Below are 5,665 nucleotides of genomic sequence, written 5' to 3'. Positions count from 1 at the left end.
ATTGGTCTATAACTTCCTATTCCTATTGGCCTATAACTATTTATTCCTATTGGTCTATAACTACTTATTCCTATTGGTCTATACTTACTTATTCCTATTGGTCTATACTTAACTCTAACTCTCCAATCAATTTTTGCCACAATTGCCAGTTGCCATTCATGCTTCCTGACACGTCAGCACCTGCAGCTCCTGCAAGGTACGGGGGCAGGATGCATCTCTGACACACTGATTTGAAACCATACAGTTTTTCCTTGCTCTGTTCTGGGGACTGCTTCTTGGTCCAAGTATAGGTTTCATATGAGCACTATAAATTGCTCTGAGACACCCATTTTTCCTCAAGGTTAACCACAATTTATTGTGATGAACACAGTCAAATACCTTTGCATAGTCAATGAAACACAGATAGACATTCTTCTGGTACTCTGTTTTTTGCCAAGATCCATCTGACACTGGCACTAATTTTCCTAGTAAGACAACCTCTTTTAAACCCAGCCTGTATTTCTGGTAGTTCTCTGTCAATGTACAGTTCAAGTCTTTTCCTAATAATCTTCACAGAAAAACATACACTAATTCAATTGTTTCTGTGTATACAATTCAGTGGCATTGAACACTTTCTCCAAATTATACATTCTCCCTTTCCAAAGTTTCCTTACCTATTAACATAGATGCACTGACTCATGGGTGTCCTTTCTAATCTTTCAAGTTGCTGTTATGAGCTTGATCTCATACATGTATTAAATGAGCACAATTCATTTAAAGAATTTTTTTCTTTTAAAGAGATATTCTTTACTAGTTAAGCTAAGCCAATGGTTGGTTTTGAGGAGATTTGGGGGATTTTTTTTTTCATTTAAAGATTATAGTATTGTTATTGTTGTATACTATTCAGTTGAGAATGACTCATAGCTGACCCTCCAGAGTACTTCCAGAGGCAATAAATCACCTGGATGTTTATTGCCCATCATTCTACAGTGGAAGAGCTGATAGATTTGAAGTGCCTGCCTTGAAGTTGACAATGTAGTTTCTTAACACTAGGACACTAGAGCTTAGGAAAATAGTTACAGAGGATTCAGATAGTCTGGATACTATGAGCATGTAAAATTCTGTTGTTACTTTTCCTCCTGGGATCCATTTTTATAAAACTCCATTCTTATAAAAACTACAGGGCCTCCACGAGGAAAAAACTGATAATTCAATTAAAAATGGGCAAAATATGTGAAAATACTTCACAGAAGAAGACATTCAGATGGCTAACAGACACTAAGAAATGCTTAAAATTGTTGACAGTAAGAGAGATGCAAATCAAAACCACAATAAGATACCATCACACCCCAGTAGCAGTGGCAATATTTAACAAGACAGAAAGGAATAAATGTTGGATAGGATGTGGAGAGATTGAAACTCTAATACATTGTTGGTGGGATTGCAAAATGATGTAACTACTTTGGAAGGCTGTTTGGCATTTCCTCAAAGGTTGAAAATATACATTCTCTATGACCCAGCTTTTCTACAGCTAGGAATACACCCCAAGGAAACTAGAACTGGGACACAAATGGACATTTGTACACCAATGTGCATAGCAGCTCTGTTTACAATCACAAGTACATGAAAACAGCTCAAATGTTCAACTACAACAGAGTGGATTAATAAATTGTGGTATTTTCACACAATGGAATACTACACAGCACTCAGTATACATGATTTCAAAAAGTACTACATAACTTGGGAGATACTGGAGAATATTATGCTGAGTGAACTAACTCAGCCTCATAAGGACAATTAATTCATAAGACCATTATTGTAAAACTAGAAGGAGAACTAGTAAAATATGTATGGGGGCCTGAGTGGGAAAAGGGTAGGAGCAGAGGGGTAAAGTCTGGGTAAGAGGGAAACCACAGGGTCACACAATTTTGATAATGGAGAGAGGGGTTAAAGAAAATGTGAAAGATCCAGCAAGGACCTGAAAAAAAAGGATAATAGTGATCATAGCCCCTGGAAATGAATTTTACAAAACACAATTTATAAGAATGATTGTATGAAACATAGTGTCAATGAAGGAACACGTTTAACACATACAGAAAAAAACCCATGCATTATGTACAAGAATAAAACACACTGAATATGAATAATCATATGAATATCAATAAATAAAATAGTTAAGAGCCCCCCCAAAAATCCTCCACAACCCTCCATTTTATTAACAAAACCACCATATACCTATAGAACAGTGGCCTTCTGTCATGAAGGGTCTACATTATAGCTATGTATTGCCATTTTGAAATCTTATTTTACTGTTCCATGTTAGCATATGGCTTTCACGTGTTTTAAAAGCTTCTCTAGAGACAATAATCTCACACCCAACAGCGAGTCACCATGCAGCCTTATCCTCACCAGAACTAGAAAACAAACTTCTGTAGAATCCAGCTGCTACAAATTACTTCCAACCTGGATTCCAGCCCCATACTACTGACCAAATGCATTTTTAAAGAGGAGGCCTAACAATCAACTCACACCCACCCAACAGTGAGTCAACATTCCACTCTAATCCTCTCTCCAGAACCAGAAAACAAACTTCTGTGGCATCCAGCCACTGCAAATTAAGGTTACACAGTCTCTTCTTATGCAATTAATTGCCTCTGAATACCTGCTGGAGGGTCAGCTATGGATCGGTTCTGACTCTGTGGTAAAAAAACAGCAACAATCTTCAAGGAGAAATTATGGAACTCTGCCAGAGAAACCAGCTAACTTACGTCTGAAACTTCAGCCCTTGAAAATCTCTATGGAGTATCTACCACTTTGACTTTTGCTATTACACTGATGACCAACTGAAGGTCAATGGGTTAATTTTGCCCTAAATTCATCTATTGGATTAGCTAAATGAGCCATATGCATTTTACCCAAAGGAAGGCATCTCAAGTGTGATTCAAGGGGAATCAGCCACTGAAGGGAGTGCAGACCAAACATTGTTCATCTACCTCCTCCAAATTACCTTGTGTTCTTCTACCAGTTGGATCTCTTCTCTTAAAGTTAAATCTTTGGATGAGCTAAGACATTCCCTTAGCACAGCAGAAAGCAGAACAAGGAAATGACAGCATTGTTGCTAGAGGATGTGCTCATCCCCTTCAGCCAGGAAGAATGGACTTTGCTCAATGTTACTGAGAAGAAACTCTATGGGGATGTGATAATGGAAACCTTAAAAAAACCTTGACTCCATAGACATAGAAAATGTTTGTGATGGAGAAGCATTATGCTCTGAATATATACAGTTGAAATTCTTAGTCTCTCCACCCTTGGCCTTCATGAAAAATTTCAAAATTCCATGGTAGAGTAGATCTATATAAAAACAAAGAGGACAATTTGAGAACTCCAATAATAGAGCACCTCTGTGAAGGGATTGAGGACAACCACCCTGGGAAAACTTTGATCAACATTCCAAATCTTCCCTGCTGGTAGAGCAATTGTGTGGAGGTTAATCTGTTGAGGACTCCCGTTGGTGATAACAGCTATGAAGGTGACAAATGTGGGCAAGATTTCTGTACCTCCTCATTATTTTGGATACATGTGATAGATAAGCATGAATGGACAGAAAGCTCTGAAGCCTATATTAATCCTTTTCCATTAGTTTCCCATAAAGCATTTAATTTTTCATATAAGCTCTTTTAATCTTTGGAAAGTGGGAAACTCTTTCCTTATCCCTCCCCCCCTTCTAGTACATCAGCTATGACAGTATATAAAAGACTTCACAGTGTGGAGAGGCCTTCAATGTAGGACATGCCGAAAATCCTTCATTTTTTTTCTACACCTAAGGAGATATTCAAGAACATATACAGATGAGAAATGTCATGAACATAAGCAGCCTGGGAAAACGTTTCCTAAACTTACTAGTTTCAAAGTACATGCAAAATGTTACTAAAGACAGAAACCTTACAAATGTAACAAAAGTGAGAAATCATTTCTGCAGGCAAGCGACCTCACGAAACATAGACGAAATCACACAGGAGACCTCATGAATGTAAGGAACGTGGGAAAACATTTTCATGTGTTCTTCACTTCCTTGCACATAGAAGAATGCACACAGGAGAGAGACCCTATAAATGTAAGGACTATGGGAAAACATTTCTCCAATCTTGTGACCTAACTCTATACGGAAGAATTCATAGAGGAGAAAAAACTTTTGGATGTAAGGAATGTGGGAAACCCTTTGCACGGTCAAATACCCTCAGTGTTCATAGAAGAATTCACACAGGAGATAGACCTTATGAGTGTAAGGAATGTGGGAAAGCATTTTCACAATCAGATAGCCTCACCAAATATAGAAAACTTTACACAAGAGAAAAACCTTATCAATGTAAGGAATGTGGGAAAGCATTTTCATGCTCAAATCACTTCAATAAACATACATGAATTCACACTAGAGAGACCCTTATTTTTAGGCTAAAGTGACCTCACTTTTTTCAATAGACAAATTCATATAGGGAAGAGACGTTGTGAATGTCAGGAATGTGGAAAAGCATTTTTACCACCAGATAAGCTTACTAAACATAAAAAAATTAACACATTAGAGAAACCTTATCAATGTAAGGAATGTGGCAAAACATTTTCAAACTCAGGTCACCTCAATAAACATACACCAATTCACATAGGACAGAAGGCTTATGAGTGTAAGGAATGTCTGGAACATTTACTACATTTTATTCTCTAACTGTTCATGCAAGAATTCACACAGCAGAGAGACCTTATGAATGTAAGAAATGTGGGAAAACATTTTTAAAATCAGGAAACCTCACTTCACATAGAAGAATTCACACATGACAGAGGTCTTGTAAGTGTAAGGAATGTGGGGAAAGGTTTTCACAATCAAGTAGCCTCACTAAACATATTAAAATTCACATAGGCAAGAGACCTTAGGAATGTGGGAAAACATTTTTAGGCCACAATAGCTCACTTCACATAGACAAATTACACAGGAGACCAACCTTATGAATATAAGTACTGTGGGAAAACCTTTAAACAATGAGATCACCTCAGTGTCCATTGAAGAAATCACACTAGAGAGTCCTTATAAATGTAAGGACTGTGGGAAAACATTTTCATAATCAAGAAACTTCCATCGACATAGAAGAATTCAAACAGAAGGGAAATCTTATGACTGTAAACATGAGAAACATGTCTCTGCCTGCTTGTTTAAGAGAACTTGTAAGAATTCACAAAGGAGAGAGACCTTATGAATCTGAGGAATGTGGGAAAACATTTTTTATACCTGAAAGAATTTACGAAAGAGAGAGACCTTATGAATATCAAGAATGTGGGAAGACCTTTTCACAGTTAGAAAGCTTCATTGCACATAAAGTGACACTAAAGAGAGAACTTAGGAAAGTAAGGAATGGACGGAAAATTTTGTGACCCTTGTATAGGAGTTCTACATGAAAAGTTTACCCAAGATAGACCCTCTGAATATAAGGAATATTCAACCTTTCCACAATGACATGCCAAGAGAACATGCAAGGATTGACAGCAGACACATCTAATAACAGTCAGTCATGGTAGACACAGTTTATTCATTCCTCCACCGTCACTGGGAATGTTTACAGTCACCATGCAGACAGGCTATGTGAATGTAAGAAATATATGAATGTGTCCAGTCAATCTTTCGCCCTCTTTGGGCACC

At 37.5% G+C, this 5,665-nt stretch overlaps 1 pseudogene; it reads left to right on the top strand.

Moving 5' to 3' along the window:
• Positions 1–5,400, top strand: part of LOC102864778 — a 78,744-nt pseudogene extending 73,344 nt beyond the window's left edge.
• The last annotated feature ends 265 nt before the right edge of the window (positions 5,401–5,665 follow it).

Source organism: Elephantulus edwardii, unplaced genomic scaffold, assembly GCF_000299155.1.
Source record: "Elephantulus edwardii isolate Elephantulus edwardi_28Jun2011 unplaced genomic scaffold, EleEdw1.0 scaffold00007, whole genome shotgun sequence".
NCBI classification, from domain to species: domain Eukaryota; kingdom Metazoa; phylum Chordata; class Mammalia; order Macroscelidea; family Macroscelididae; genus Elephantulus; species Elephantulus edwardii.
The sequence above is the reverse complement of the archived record's forward strand: the minus strand, read 5'-3'. Positions and strand labels throughout refer to the sequence as shown.